Below are 15,996 nucleotides of genomic sequence, written 5' to 3' on the forward strand. Positions count from 1 at the left end.
ATATATATATATATATATATATATATATATATATATATACGCGCACACACACACATATATATAAACGTATTCTCCGTTGAGATATTGCAGCCGCTGCTGTGTCCAGGCCCAGGAGCCTTAGCACTGTGCTGTGATGTCACTCAATACCACTGACATCACTAGGTGTAAACAACATCTCTCCTTTGCTGTGTATGTGACTATGGAGCTGTTTGGTGATGTCGTCTATTATGGCCTTCATAGAAGCAACAGGAGATTGTTGAATCCATCTAGAACCCTCAGAACTACAGTGCTATGATGTCACTCACTTCCACAGGCCTTGCAGAGTGTAAACAACAACAACCCAGCTTTGTTGTGTATGTAACCATAGGGATTTGTGATGTCACCTAGAACCTTCACAGCAGCGACAGCTTTATGAGGAGCATCAGCACTGCTCTGCCTGAGCAGAACCATCACCGCCATAGGTTGTCAAATAACCCGGGTTTAACCCACACAGGTAAGTCCAATGGGGTGCAGGCATGTCCTCTATGCTTACAGCTTCCCGTGGGTGTTGGTTTGATACCGTTTGGGGACAGCCAAGGAGGCATCTGCAGGCAACAAAGGTAGGTGTGTGCTTGTGTGTGTGTTTCCTATGCAGATCCTAAGCCCAGTGTCACATGCAAGTAGGAGGAGTAAGAAGGGTTCCTGGCAAATCCGGGTTATGGATTGCATTTAAAAAGGCCCCGTGGGAGTGCAATGGGCCCCTGTCTTGCTGCTTAGCAATAATGGTATGGGTTTAGGTTCTGCTGTGTGTACTGGTGGTTGACTGCCCCCCAGCCCAGAGTGTGCATGGAAAATTGTCTGGCAGCCTCCCTGACAGCAAGCAGTGATAGTGCCCATGAAGGGCACCTTGTTGGGCCCGCCCCTTTCACGGTTATCGCTTCTCGGCCTTTTGGCTAAGATCAAGTGTAGTATCTGTTCTTATCAGTTTAATATCTGATACGTCCCCTATCTGGGGACCATATATTAAATGGATTTTTGAGAACGGGGGCCGATTTCGAAGCTTGCTTCCGTCGCCCTATGCATTGACCCGATATGGCAGTATCTTCGGGTACAGTGCACCACCCTCTTACAGGGTTAAAAAGAAAGATTCCTACTTTCATTGCTACCTGCTTGCTGGCTAGCCAGCTAGCCAGCCCTGTGGGCCTTGCTGCTGCTGCAGCCAAAAAACAAAAGGTGGTGCTTCTGCTGCTTCTGCTTCTGCTTGTGTCTGGCCGCTGTTGGAGCGTCCAGGCACAGGACTTCTGCTGCTGCTGACTAAATGGCCTCCTTAATTGGATCATTTGAGTAGCCAGCACACCTGTGCAGGTAGGGCATGACATGATAGGCAGCTGCCTTGATAGCGGGTGGGTGCTGAATGTTCCTAATTGACAAAATAAGATTAATGCTTATGAAGAAATATAAAATCTCATCCCTTCCCCAATATCGCGCCACACCCCTACCCCTTAATTCCCTGGTTGAACTTGATGGACATATGTCTTTTTTCGACCGTACTAACTATGTAACTATGTAACATAACATGGGGGGGGGGGGGGGGGTCTCCTGGCTGTTCACACAGGTGTGTCATTGCTGTACATTGACCATGCATTGCTTCTGTGGTATTGCAAAGGCAAAGACAAATGCTTCCAGCCATCCATTGCACTAATGGATTGGTCATCAGCTGGCTGTCTATGTCCCGCATCAATATAGACCAAAGTACAGAGGGTTAGGCTATGCTATTGTGCACCTACCTGATGCATCAGAAGGTGCGAGGCCCTTGCTAAATTCTGTGCACAGACTTTGAGATCTATACTTTAGACTGTATCTAAACCTGCTCCAACATGGACTGACATTCTGGCCTACTTTCAGCCGATGCGACTTGTCTGTCGCTGAACAGTCGCTTTTTATGTATTCAGCACCTATGTATAATGTTGTAAAAATGCTCTAGAAGCTAAAGTCGCAGAAATGTCACACATATTTGGCCTGCAACTTTCTGTGCGACAAATTCAGACAGGAAAAATCAGTATAAATCCTTAGAAAATTATCCCCCAGTGTCTCCATCTGCTGGCGGTATTGAATAAGCATTGCTGCACTGATGGGGTATGCATTAGACGAAAAAAAAGAAGAAAAAGAAGAATAATACGCCCAGAAAAGAGGCGAAAAGGAGAAAAACGTAAAAAAACGTGAAAAAAAAGTAAGAGGAAGAGAAGGGAAAAAAAGGTGGAAATGGGTTTAAAAGTGATTTCGGCGGAGAAATATATATATATATATATATATATATATATATATATATATACGCGCACACACACACATATATATAAACGTATTCTCCGTTGAGATATTGCAGCCGCTGCTGTGTCCAGGCCCAGGAGCCTTAGCACTGTGCTGTGATGTCACTCAATACCACTGACATCACTAGGTGTAAACAACATCTCTCCTTTGCTGTGTATGTGACTATGGAGCTGTTTGGTGATGTCGTCTATTATGGCCTTCATAGAAGCAACAGGAGATTGTTGAATCCATCTAGAACCCTCAGAACTACAGTGCTATGATGTCACTCACTTCCACAGGCCTTGCAGAGTGTAAACAACAACAACCCAGCTTTGTTGTGTATGTAACCATAGGGATTTGTGATGTCACCTAGAACCTTCACAGCAGCGACAGCTTTATGAGGAGCATCAGCACTGCTCTGCCTGAGCAGAACCATCACCGCCATAGGTTGTCAAATAACCCGGGTTTAACCCACACAGGTAAGTCCAATGGGGTGCAGGCATGTCCTCTATGCTTACAGCTTCCCGTGGGTGTTGGTTTGATACCGTTTGGGGACAGCCAAGGAGGCATCTGCAGGCAACAAAGGTAGGTGTGTGCTTGTGTGTGTGTTTCCTATGCAGATCCTAAGCCCAGTGTCACATGCAAGTAGGAGGAGTAAGAAGGGTTCCTGGCAAATCCGGGTTATGGATTGCATTTAAAAAGGCCCCGTGGGAGTGCAATGGGCCCCTGTCTTGCTGCTTAGCAATAATGGTATGGGTTTAGGTTCTGCTGTGTGTACTGGTGGTTGACTGCCCCCCAGCCCAGAGTGTGCATGGAAAATTGTCTGGCAGCCTCCCTGACAGCAAGCAGTGATAGTGCCCATGAAGGGCACCTTGTTGGGCCCGCCCCTTTCACGGTTATCGCTTCTCGGCCTTTTGGCTAAGATCAAGTGTAGTATCTGTTCTTATCAGTTTAATATCTGATACGTCCCCTATCTGGGGACCATATATTAAATGGATTTTTGAGAACGGGGGCCGATTTCGAAGCTTGCTTCCGTCGCCCTATGCATTGACCCGATATGGCAGTATCTTCGGGTACAGTGCACCACCCTCTTACAGGGTTAAAAAGAAAGATTCCTACTTTCATTGCTACCTGCTTGCTGGCTAGCCAGCTAGCCAGCCCTGTGGGCCTTGCTGCTGCTGCAGCCAAAAAACAAAAGGTGGTGCTTCTGCTGCTTCTGCTTCTGCTTGTGTCTGGCCGCTGTTGGAGCGTCCAGGCACAGGACTTCTGCTGCTGCTGACTAAATGGCCTCCTTAATTGGATCATTTGAGTAGCCAGCACACCTGTGCAGGTAGGGCATGACATGATAGGCAGCTGCCTTGATAGCGGGTGGGTGCTGAATGTTCCTAATTGACAAAATAAGATTAATGCTTATGAAGAAATATAAAATCTCATCCCTTCCCCAATATCGCGCCACACCCCTACCCCTTAATTCCCTGGTTGAACTTGATGGACATATGTCTTTTTTCGACCGTACTAACTATGTAACTATGTAACATAACATGGGGGGGGGGGGGGTCTCCTGGCTGTTCACACAGGTGTGTCATTGCTGTACATTGACCATGCATTGCTTCTGTGGTATTGCAAAGGCAAAGACAAATGCTTCCAGCCATCCATTGCACTAATGGATTGGTCATCAGCTGGCTGTCTATGTCCCGCATCAATATAGACCAAAGTACAGAGGGTTAGGCTATGCTATTGTGCACCTACCTGATGCATCAGAAGGTGCGAGGCCCTTGCTAAATTCTGTGCACAGACTTTGAGATCTATACTTTAGACTGTATCTAAACCTGCTCCAACATGGACTGACATTCTGGCCTACTTTCAGCCGATGCGACTTGTCTGTCGCTGAACAGTCGCTTTTTATGTATTCAGCACCTATGTATAATGTTGTAAAAATGCTCTAGAAGCTAAAGTCGCAGAAATGTCACACATATTTGGCCTGCAACTTTCTGTGCGACAAATTCAGACAGGAAAAATCAGTATAAATCCTTAGAAAATTATCCCCCAGTGTCTCCATCTGCTGGCGGTATTGAATAAGCATTGCTGCACTGATGGGGTATGCATTAGACGAAAAAAAAGAAGAAAAAGAAGAATAATACGCCCAGAAAAGAGGCGAAAAGGAGAAAAACGTAAAAAAACGTGAAAAAAAAGTAAGAGGAAGAGAAGGGAAAAAAAGGTGGAAATGGGTTTAAAAGTGATTTCGGCGGAGAAATATATATATATATATATATATATATATATATATATACGCGCACACACACACATATATATAAACGTATTCTCCGTTGAGATATTGCAGCCGCTGCTGTGTCCAGGCCCAGGAGCCTTAGCACTGTGCTGTGATGTCACTCAATACCACTGACATCACTAGGTGTAAACAACATCTCTCCTTTGCTGTGTATGTGACTATGGAGCTGTTTGGTGATGTCGTCTATTATGGCCTTCATAGAAGCAACAGGAGATTGTTGCATCCATCTAGAACCCTCAGAACTACAGTGCTATGATGTCACTCACTTCCACAGGCCTTGCAGAGTGTAAACAACAACAACCCAGCTTTGTTGTGTATGTAACCATAGGGATTTGTGATGTCACCTAGAACCTTCACAGCAGCGACAGCTTTATGAGGAGCATCAGCACTGCTCTGCCTGAGCAGAACCATCACCGCCATAGGTTGTCAAATAACCCGGGTTTAACCCACACAGGTAAGTCCAATGGGGTGCAGGCATGTCCTCTATGCTTACAGCTTCCCGTGGGTGTTGGTTTGATACCGTTTGGGGACAGCCAAGGAGGCATCTGCAGGCAACAAAGGTAGGTGTGTGCTTGTGTGTGTGTTTCCTATGCAGATCCTAAGCCCAGTGTCACATGCAAGTAGGAGGAGTAAGAAGGGTTCCTGGCAAATCCGGGTTATGGATTGCATTTAAAAAGGCCCCGTGGGAGTGCAATGGGCCCCTGTCTTGCTGCTTAGCAATAATGGTATGGGTTTAGGTTCTGCTGTGTGTACTGGTGGTTGACTGCCCCCCAGCCCAGAGTGTGCATGGAAAATTGTCTGGCAGCCTCCCTGACAGCAAGCAGTGATAGTGCCCATGAAGGGCACCTTGTTGGGCCCGCCCCTTTCACGGTTATCGCTTCTCGGCCTTTTGGCTAAGATCAAGTGTAGTATCTGTTCTTATCAGTTTAATATCTGATACGTCCCCTATCTGGGGACCATATATTAAATGGATTTTTGAGAACGGGGGCCGATTTCGAAGCTTGCTTCCGTCGCCCTATGCATTGACCCGATATGGCAGTATCTTCGGGTACAGTGCACCACCCCCTTACAGGGTTAAAAAGAAAGATTCCTACTTTCATTGCTACCTGCTTGCTGGCTAGCCAGCTAGCCAGCCCTGTGGGCCTTGCTGCTGCTGCAGCCAAAAAACAAAAGGTGGTGCTGCTGCTGCTTCTGCTGCTTCTTCTGCTTCTGCTTCTGCTTGTGTCTGGCCGCTGTTGGAGCGTCCAGGCACAGGACTTCTGCTGCTGCTGACTAAATGGCCTCCTTAATTGGATCATTTGAGTAGCCAGCACACCTGTGCAGGTAGGGCATGACATGATAGGCAGCTGCCTTGATAGCGGGTGGGTGCTGAATGTTCCTAATTGACAAAATAAGATTAATGCTTATGAAGAAATATAAAATCTCATCCCTTCCCCAATATCGCGCCACACCCCTACCCCTTAATTCCCTGGTTGAACTTGATGGACATATGTCTTTTTTCGACCGTACTAACTATGTAACTATGTAACATAACATGGGGGGGGGGGGGGGGTCTCCTGGCTGTTCACACAGGTGTGTCATTGCTGTACATTGACCATGCATTGCTTCTGTGGTATTGCAAAGGCAAAGACAAATGCTTCCAGCCATCCATTGCACTAATGGATTGGTCATCAGCTGGCTGTCTATGTCCCGCATCAATATAGACCAAAGTACAGAGGGTTAGGCTATGCTATTGTGCACCTACCTGATGCATCAGAAGGTGCGAGGCCCTTGCTAAATTCTGTGCACAGACTTTGAGATCTATACTTTAGACTGTATCTAAACCTGCTCCAACATGGACTGACATTCTGGCCTACTTTCAGCCGATGCGACTTGTCTGTCGCTGAACAGTCGCTTTTTATGTATTCAGCACCTATGTATAATGTTGTAAAAATGCTCTAGAAGCTAAAGTCGCAGAAATGTCACACATATTTGGCCTGCAACTTTCTGTGCGACAAATTCAGACAGGAAAAATCAGTATAAATCCTTAGAAAATTATCCCCCAGTGTCTCCATCTGCTGGCGGTATTGAATAAGCATTGCTGCACTGATGGGGTATGCATTAGACGAAAAAAAAAGAAGAAAAAGAAGAATAATACGCCCAGAAAAGAGGCGAAAAGGAGAAAAACGTAAAAAAACGTGAAAAAAAAGTAAGAGGAAGAGAAGGGAAAAAAAGGTGGAAATGGGTTTAAAAGTGATTTCGGCAGAGAAATATATATATATATATATATATATATATATATATATATACGCGCACACACACACATATATATAAACGTATTCTCCGTTGAGATATTGCAGCCGCTGCTGTGTCCAGGCCCAGGAGCCTTAGCACTGTGCTGTGATGTCACTCAATACCACTGACATCACTAGGTGTAAACAACATCTCTCCTTTGCTGTGTATGTGACTATGGAGCTGTTTGGTGATGTCGTCTATTATGGCCTTCATAGAAGCAACAGGAGATTGTTGCATCCATCTAGAACCCTCAGAACTACAGTGCTATGATGTCACTCACTTCCACAGGCCTTGCAGAGTGTAAACAACAACAACCCAGCTTTGTTGTGTATGTAACCATAGGGATTTGTGATGTCACCTAGAACCTTCACAGCAGCGACAGCTTTATGAGGAGCATCAGCACTGCTCTGCCTGAGCAGAACCATCACCGCCATAGGTTGTCAAATAACCCGGGTTTAACCCACACAGGTAAGTCCAATGGGGTGCAGGCATGTCCTCTATGCTTACAGCTTCCCGTGGGTGTTGGTTTGATACCGTTTGGGGACAGCCAAGGAGGCATCTGCAGGCAACAAAGGTAGGTGTGTGCTTGTGTGTGTGTTTCCTATGCAGATCCTAAGCCCAGTGTCACATGCAAGTAGGAGGAGTAAGAAGGGTTCCTGGCAAATCCGGGTTATGGATTGCATTTAAAAAGGCCCCGTGGGAGTGCAATGGGCCCCTGTCTTGCTGCTTAGCAATAATGGTATGGGTTTAGGTTCTGCTGTGTGTTGTCACGATGCCGGCTGGCAGGTAGTGGATCCTCTGTGCCAGAGAGGGATTGGCGTGGACCGTGCTAGTGGACCGGTTCTAAGCCACTACTGGTTTTCACCAGAGCCCGCCGCAAAGCGGGATGGTCTTGCTGCGGCGGTAGTGACCATGTCGTATCCACTAGCAACGGCTCACCTCTCTGGCTGCTGAAGATAGGCGCGGTACAAGGGAGTAGGCAGAAGCAAGGTCAGACGTAGCAGAAGGTCGGGGCAGGCAGCAAGGATCGTAGTCAGGGGCAACGGCAGAAGGTCTGGAAACACAGGCAAGGAACACACAAGGAACGCTTTCACTGGCACTAAGGCAACAAGATCCGGCAAGGGAGTGCAGGGGAAGTGAGGTGATATAGGGAAGTGCACAGGTGAACAAACTAATTGGAACCACTGCGCCAATCAGCGGCGCAGTGGCCCTTTAAATCGCAGGGACCCGGCGCGCGCGCGCCCTAGGGAGCGGGGCCGCGCGCGCCGGGACAGAACAGACGGAGAGCGAGTCAGGTAGGGGAGCCGGGGTGCACATCGCGAGCGGGCGCTACCCGCATCGCGAATCGCATCCCGGCTGGCAGCGGAATCGCAGCGCCCCGGGTCAGAGGACGTGACCGGAGCGCTGCCGCGGGGAGAGTGAAGCGAGCGCTCCGGGGAGGAGCGGGGACCCGGAGCGCTCGGCGTAACAGTACCCCCCCCTTGGGTCTCCCCCTCTTCTTAGAGCCTGAGAACCTGAGGAGCAGACTTTTGTCTAGGATGTTGTCCTCAGGTTCCCAGGATCTCTCTTCAGGACCACAACCCTCCCAGTCCACTAAAAAAAAATTTTTCCCTCTGACCTTTTTGGCAGCTAAAATCTCTTTGACCGAGAAGATGTCCGAGGAGCCGGAAACAGGAGTGGGAGGAACGGATTTGGGAGAAAAACGGTTGAGGATGAGTGGTTTGAGAAGAGAGACGTGAAAGGCATTAGGGATACGAAGAGAGGGAGGAAGAAGAAGTTTATAAGAGACAGGATTAATTTGACACAAAATTTTGAAAGGACCAAGATAGCGTGGTCCCAACTTGTAGCTAGGGACACGGAAGCGGACATATTTAGCGGAGAGCCATACCTTGTCTCCAGGGGAAAAAACGGGGGGAGCTCTTCTTTTCTTATCCGCGAACTTCTTCATGCGTGATGAAGCCTGTAAGAGAGAATTTTGGGTCTCTCTCCATATGATGGAAAGGTCACGAGAAATTTCATCCACAGCGGGCAGACCAGAGGGCAAGGGAGTAGGGAGGGGGGGAAGAGGGTGACGGCCGTACACCACGAAAAATGGGGATTTGGAGGAAGACTCAGAGACCCTGAAGTTATACGAGAATTCGGCCCATGGGAGGAGATCTGCCCAGTCATCCTGGCGGGAGGAAACAAAATGTCGCAAATAATCACCCAAGATCTGGTTAATCCTTTCTACTTGTCCATTGGACTGGGGATGATATGCAGAAGAAAAATTTAATTTAATCTTGAGTTGTTTACAGAGAGCCCTCCAGAATTTAGACACGAATTGGACGCCTCTATCCGAGACAATCTGCGTAGGCAACCCGTGAAGACGAAAAATGTGTACAAAAAATTGCTTTGCCAACTGAGGCGCTGAAGGAAGACCAGGAAGGGGAATAAAATGTGCCATCTTGGAAAATCGATCAACGACCACCCAAATAACAGTGTTGCCACGGGAAGGGGGTAAATCAGTAATAAAATCCATACCAATCAGAGACCAAGGCTGTTCGGGGACAGGCAGAGGATGAAGAAAACCAGCGGGCTTCTGGCGAGGAGTCTTATCCCGGGCACAGATAGTGCAGGCTCGCACAAAGTCCACAACATCCGTCTCCAGAGTCGGCCACCAATAGAAGCGGGAGATGAGTTGCACAGATTTCTTGATACCCGCATGACCTGCGAGATGGGAGGAGTGACCCCATTTGAGGATTCCGAGGCGTTGGCGAGGAGAAACAAAGGTCTTTCCTGGAGGAGTCTGCCTGATGGAGGCAGGAGAAGTGGAGATCAGGCAGTCAGGTGGAATGATGTGTTGCGGAGAGAGTTCAACTTCTGAGGCATCCGAGGAACGAGAGAGAGCATCGGCCCTAATGTTCTTATCGGCAGGACGAAAGTGAATCTCAAAATTAAATCGGGCAAAGAACAGAGACCACCGGGCCTGGCGAGGATTCAGCCGTTGGGCAGACTGGAGGTAGGAGAGGTTCTTGTGGTCGGTGTAGATAATAACAGGAGAACTTGATCCCTCCAGCAGATGCCTCCATTCCTCAAGTGCTAATTTAATGGCTAGAAGCTCTCGATCCCCGATGGAGTAGTTCCTCTCCGCTGGAGAGAAGGTCCTAGAGAAAAAACCACAAGTGACAGCATGCCCGGAAGAATTTTTTTGTAGAAGAACAGCTCCAGCTCCCACTGAGGAGGCATCAACCTCCAATAGGAAGGGTTTGGAAGGGTCAGGTCTGGAGAGGACGGGAGCCGAAGAAAAGGCAGACTTGAGTCGTTTAAAGGCGTCTTCTGCTTGAGGAGGCCAGGACTTGGGATCAGCATTTTTTTTGGTTAAAGCCACGATAGGAGCCACAATGGTAGAAAAATGTGGAATAAATTGCCTGTAGTAATTGGCGAACCCCAAAAAGCGTTGGATAGCACGGAGTCCGGAGGGGCGTGGCCAATCTAAGACGGCAGAGAGTTTGTCTGGATCCATCTGTAGTCCCTGGCCCGAGACCAAATATCCTAGAAAAGGAAGAGATTGGCATTCAAACAGACATTTCTCAATTTTGGCATAGAGTTGGTTGTCACGAAGTCTCTGAAGAACCATACGGACATGCTGGCGGTGTTCTTCTAGATTGGCAGAAAAAATTAGGATATCGTCCAGATATACAACAACACAGGAGTATAACAGATCACGAAAAATTTCATTGACAAAGTCTTGGAAGACGGCAGGGGCGTTGCACAGTCCAAAGGGCATGACCAGATACTCAAAGTGTCCATCTCTGGTGTTAAATGCCGTTTTCCACTCGTCCCCCTCTCTGATGCGGATGAGGTTATAGGCGCCTCTTAAGTCCAATTTAGTGAAGATGTGGGCACCTTGGAGGCGATCAAAGAGTTCAGAGATGAGGGGTAAGGGGTAGCGGTTCTTAACCGTGATTTTATTAAGACCGCGGTAGTCAATGCAAGGACGTAGGGAGCCATCTTTTTTGGACACAAAGAAAAATCCGGCTCCGGCAGGAGAGGAGGATTTACGGATAAAGCCCTTTTTTAGATTCTCCTGGACGTATTCGGACATGGCAAGAGTCTCTGGGGCAGAGAGAGGATAAATTCTGCCCCGGGGTGGAGTAGTGCCCGGGAGGAGGTCGATAGGGCAATCATAAGGCCTGTGAGGAGGTAGAGTCTCAGCTTGTTTTTTGCAGAAAACATCCGCGAAGTCCATATAGGCCTTAGGGAGACCGGTTACTGGAGGAACCACAGAGTTACGGCAAGGGTTACTGGGAACCGGTTTTAGACAGTTCTTGGAACAAGAGGACCCCCAACTCTTGATCTCCCCAGTGGACCAATCCAGGGTAGGGGAATGAAGTTGAAGCCAGGGAAGTCCAAGGAGAATTTCCGAGGTGCAATTGGGGAGGACCAAAAGTTCAATCCTCTCATGATGAGATCCGATGCTCATAAGAAGGGGCTCCGTGCGGAAACGTATGGTACAGTCCAATCTTTCATTATTTACACAATTGATGTAGAGGGGTCTGGCGAGACTGGTCACCGGGATGTTGAACCTGTTGACGAGAGAGGCCAAAATAAAATTTCCTGCAGATCCAGAGTCCAAGAAGGCCACTGTAGAGAAGGAGAAGGCAGAGGCAGACATCCGCACAGGCACAGTAAGACGTGGAGAAGCAGAGTAGACATCAAGGACTGTTTCACCTTTGTGCGGAGTCAGCGTACGTCTTTCCAGGCGGGGAGGACGGATAGGACAATCTCTCAGGAAGTGTTCGGTACTAGCACAGTACAGGCAGAGGTTCTCCATACGGCGTCGTGTCCTCTCTTGAGGTGTCAGGCGAGACCGGTCGACCTGCATAGCCTCCACGGCGGGAGGCACAGGAACAGATTGCAGGGGACCAGAGGAGAGAGGAGCCGAGGAGAAGAAACGCCTCGTGCGAACAGAGTCCATATCTTGGCGGAGTTCCTGACGCCTTTCGGAAAAACGCATGTCAATGCGAGTGGCTAGGTGAATAAGTTCATGTAGATTAGCAGGAATTTCTCGTGCGGCCAGAACATCTTTAATGTTGCTGGATAGGCCTTTTTTGAAGGTCGCGCAGAGGGCCTCATTATTCCAGGACAATTCTGAAGCAAGAGTACGGAATTGTACGGCATACTCGCCAACGGAAGAATTACCCTGGACCAGGTTCAACAGGGCAGTCTCAGCAGAAGAGGCTCGGGCAGGTTCCTCAAAGACACTTCGGATTTCCGAGAAGAAGGAGTGTACAGAGGCAGTGACGGGGTCATTGCGGTCCCAGAGCGGTGTGGCCCATGACAGGGCTTTTCCGGACAGAAGGCTGACTACGAAAGCCACCTTAGACCTTTCAGTGGGAAACAGGTCCGACATCATCTCCAGATGCAGGGAACATTGGGAAAGAAAGCCACGGCAAAACTTAGAGTCCCCATCAAATTTATCCGGCAAGGATAAGCGTATCCCAGGAGCGGCCACTCGCTGCGGAGGAGGTGCAGGAGCTGGCGGAGGAGATGACTGCTGAAGCTGTGGTAGTAACTGTTGTAGCATAACGGTCAGTTGAGACAGCTGTTGGCCTTGTTGCGCTATCTGTTGTGACTGCTGGGCGACCACCGTGGTGAGGTCAGCGACAACTGGCAGAGGAACTTCAGCGGGATCCATGGCCGGATCTACTGTCACGATGCCGGCTGGCAGGTAGTGGATCCTCTGTGCCAGAGAGGGATTGGCGTGGACCGTGCTAGTGGACCGGTTCTAAGCCACTACTGGTTTTCACCAGAGCCCGCCGCAAAGCGGGATGGTCTTGCTGCGGCGGTAGTGACCAGGTCGTATCCACTAGCAACGGCTCACCTCTCTGGCTGCTGAAGATAGGCGCGGTACAAGGGAGTAGGCAGAAGCAAGGTCAGACGTAGCAGAAGGTCGGGGCAGGCAGCAAGGATCGTAGTCAGGGGCAACGGCAGAAGGTCTGGAAACACAGGCAAGGAACACACAAGGAACGCTTTCACTGGCACTAAGGCAACAAGATCCGGCAAGGGAGTGCAGGGGAAGTGAGGTGATATAGGGAAGTGCACAGGTGAACAAACTAATTGGAACCACTGCGCCAATCAGCGGCGCAGTGGCCCTTTAAATCGCAGGGACCCGGCGCGCGCGCGCCCTAGGGAGCGGGGCCGCGCGCGCCGGGACAGAACAGACGGAGAGCGAGTCAGGTAGGGGAGCCGGGGTGCACATCGCGAGCGGGCGCTACCCGCATCGCGAATCGCATCCCGGCTGGCAGCGGAATCGCAGCGCCCCGGGTCAGAGGACGTGACCGGAGCGCTGCCGCGGGGAGAGTGAAGCGAGCGCTCCGGGGAGGAGCGGGGACCCGGAGCGCTCGGCGTAACATGTGTACTGGTGGTTGACTGCCCCCCAGCCCAGAGTGTGCATGGAAAATTGTCTGGCAGCCTCCCTGACAGCAAGCAGTGATAGTGCCCATGAAGGGCACCTTGTTGGGCCCGCCCCTTTCACGGTTATCGCTTCTCGGCCTTTTGGCTAAGATCAAGTGTAGTATTTGCTTGCTTGATCTGGCTGGAAGGTGCCCGGGGTACCCGCTCCTTTTCCCTGGGGGATCGTTCCACCTTTTGGTGGGACTAAACCCCCTTGCTGACATCAGGGTAGCGGCTTAGTCCCCGGGCAACGAGAAGCGATCACCACCTACCTGCTTGCAGTAGGGGAGGTGTTTTGTTCTGCGATGGAGGAGGCTGGCAAGACAGAAGATCCTGCTATAGGTGTACCTAGCTACGCCAGACTACGAAATGGAGTTCGTGTTACTCTTTTGGACCCTGAGAAGAAGGAGAGAGGCTTATTTTTCGTAGTGGAAGAGATTTTGTTCAAGCTCTTTGAGCTGAAGAAGGAACATATATTATCCATGCTGGAATTTCCAAGAAGTGGTATCTATGACGTGGTTCTGGTTTCGGAGGAGGACTGTGGTATGTTCTGCAATAAAGCATTGCTGTGGAAGTCGCACCCTGTATTGGGAGGGGTAGAGATTACTCCCCATTTTCCGACGCAGGAAAGACTTCTAACTGTAAGGATGTACAGTCCGTATATTCCAGAAGAGGAGATTGTTTTGTTCCTTTCCAGATTCTGTGAGGAGGTGAAGCCAAAAGGCAAGATATATAATCAATTCGGTCTTTGGACGACGAAGTGGAAATTTCAAGTGAAGTTTCAGAAAGCACCTGATGGAAGGCTAATGTATCCGCCTGGTCGTTTTAAGATTGGTACAGTAAATGGGGACCTGTTCTTTTCTGGCATGGACGACTTTTGTCGAAAGTGTAAGAAGTACGGGCATAGGAAAGATTTCTGCGACATCTTGTGGTGCTATAAATGTCAAGGAGAAGGCCATGAACCAGAAGCATGTAAAGAAAAGAAAAAATGCCACCTATGTGGTGATGAGGGGCATCTGGTAGGCACGTGTCCTAAGAGGAAGAAGAAGAAGAAGGAGGGTATGAAAAGAAATAGAGAGGAGGCAATTGAAGTGAGTGAAGAACCGGAAGGGGAAGAAGCTCCAACTAGAAAAGTGGTGGAGGAGAAGAAAAGGAAAGAAAATGAAGAAGATGAATTTATACCGGTAAGGTATGGAGGCTCTCTTGATGTTGTTTTCGAGAGTGTGACAAATAAAGAGAAAAAGGCCTTTGACAAGGATTTGGGTAGTCTAAAAGAAAGATTGGGATACAAAATAAATGAAGCAAGGGATAAAGTTTATCGTTCGTTTCACGCAGATGTGGATAGATTTGTGGAAACATACAAAGTTCCGGCATGGCTGGCGGTTCCAGCTAAAAGTGAGATGCAGAGAGGTGCAATAACTTGTGGTTTCCTAGAGTTCTTGATGGTTTTTGCATGGAGAAGAGGAATGACCTTTTGGTAATCCTCTTTGGTGAAATATTGCATGGTTAGTTTTGGTTAAATATTTTTTTTATGTTTTAAATATGGTTTATTTTATTGTTAAAAAAGATAAAGAAATAAAGAAAAACGGGTTTTCCTGATGATGAACAAAAAAAATCAAGCTCAAATAAGAACTTAGAGCTCTGATGGAGTTCTGAGGGTTAACTTAAAAAAAAAATCTGTTCTTATCAGTTTAATATCTGATACGTCCCCTATCTGGGGACCATATATTAAATGGATTTTTGAGAACGGGGGCCGATTTCGAAGCTTGCTTCCGTCGCCCTATGCATTGACCCGATATGGCAGTATCTTCGGGTACAGTGCACCACCCCCTTACAGGGTTAAAAAGAAAGATTCCTACTTTCATTGCTACCTGCTTGCTGGCTAGCCAGCTAGCCAGCCCTGTGGGCCTTGCTGCTGCTGCAGCCAAAAAACAAAAGGTGGTGCTGCTGCTGCTTCTGCTGCTTCTGCTTCTGCTTGTGTCTGGCCGCTGTTGGAGCGTCCAGGCACAGGACTTCTGCTGCTGCTGACTAAATGGCCTCCTTAATTGGATCATTTGAGTAGCCAGCACACCTGTGCAGGTAGGGCATGACATGATAGGCAGCTGCCTTGATAGCGGGTGGGTGCTGAATGTTCCTAATTGACAAAATAAGATTAATGCTTATGAAGAAATATAAAATCTCATCCCTTCCCCAATATCGCGCCACACCCCTACCCCTTAATTCCCTGGTTGAACTTGATGGACATATGTCTTTTTTCGACCGTACTAACTATGTAACTATGTAACATAACATGGGGGGGGGGGGGGGTCTCCTGGCTGTTCACACAGGTGTGTCATTGCTGTACATTGACCATGCATTGCTTCTGTGGTATTGCAAAGGCAAAGACAAATGCTTCCAGCCATCCATTGCACTAATGGATTGGTCATCAGCTGGCTGTCTATGTCCCGCATCAATATAGACCAAAGTACAGAGGGTTAGGCTATGCTATTGTGCACCTACCTGATGCATCAGAAGGTGCGAGGCCCTTGCTAAATTCTGTGCACAGACTTTGAGATCTATACTTTAGACTGTATCTAAACCTGCTCCAACATGGACTGACATTCTGGCCTACTTTCAGCCGATGCGACTTGTCTGTCGCTGAACAGTCGCTTTTTATGTATTCAGCACCTATGTATAATGTTGTAAAAATGCTCTAGAAGCTAAAGTCGCAG

General features: G+C 48.5%; 4 non-coding genes and 1 pseudogene across 4 annotated transcripts; all 5 read left to right on the top strand.

Moving 5' to 3' along the window:
- The first annotated feature begins 912 nt into the window (after positions 1-912).
- LOC130320141 (U2 spliceosomal RNA) lies at positions 913-1,103 on the top strand. The gene has a single exon (XR_008866102.1). It is a non-coding gene; the product is annotated as a U2 spliceosomal RNA (small nuclear RNA).
- Positions 1,104-3,184: 2,081 nt separating this feature from the next.
- Positions 3,185-3,375, top strand: LOC130320142 (U2 spliceosomal RNA). The gene has a single exon (XR_008866103.1). It is a non-coding gene; the product is annotated as a U2 spliceosomal RNA (small nuclear RNA).
- Positions 3,376-5,449: 2,074 nt separating this feature from the next.
- On the top strand, positions 5,450-5,640 carry LOC130320143 (U2 spliceosomal RNA). The gene has a single exon (XR_008866104.1). It is a non-coding gene; the product is annotated as a U2 spliceosomal RNA (small nuclear RNA).
- Positions 5,641-13,371: 7,731 nt separating this feature from the next.
- Positions 13,372-13,482, top strand: LOC130320213 (U2 spliceosomal RNA; annotated as a pseudogene).
- A 1,447-nt stretch (positions 13,483-14,929) lies between these two features.
- LOC130320189 (U2 spliceosomal RNA) lies at positions 14,930-15,114 on the top strand. Its single transcript, XR_008866145.1, has one exon. It is a non-coding gene; the product is annotated as a U2 spliceosomal RNA (small nuclear RNA).
- Positions 15,115-15,996: the final 882 nt, after the last annotated feature.

Source organism: Hyla sarda, unplaced genomic scaffold, assembly GCF_029499605.1.
Source record: "Hyla sarda isolate aHylSar1 unplaced genomic scaffold, aHylSar1.hap1 scaffold_219, whole genome shotgun sequence".
NCBI classification, from domain to species: domain Eukaryota; kingdom Metazoa; phylum Chordata; class Amphibia; order Anura; family Hylidae; genus Hyla; species Hyla sarda.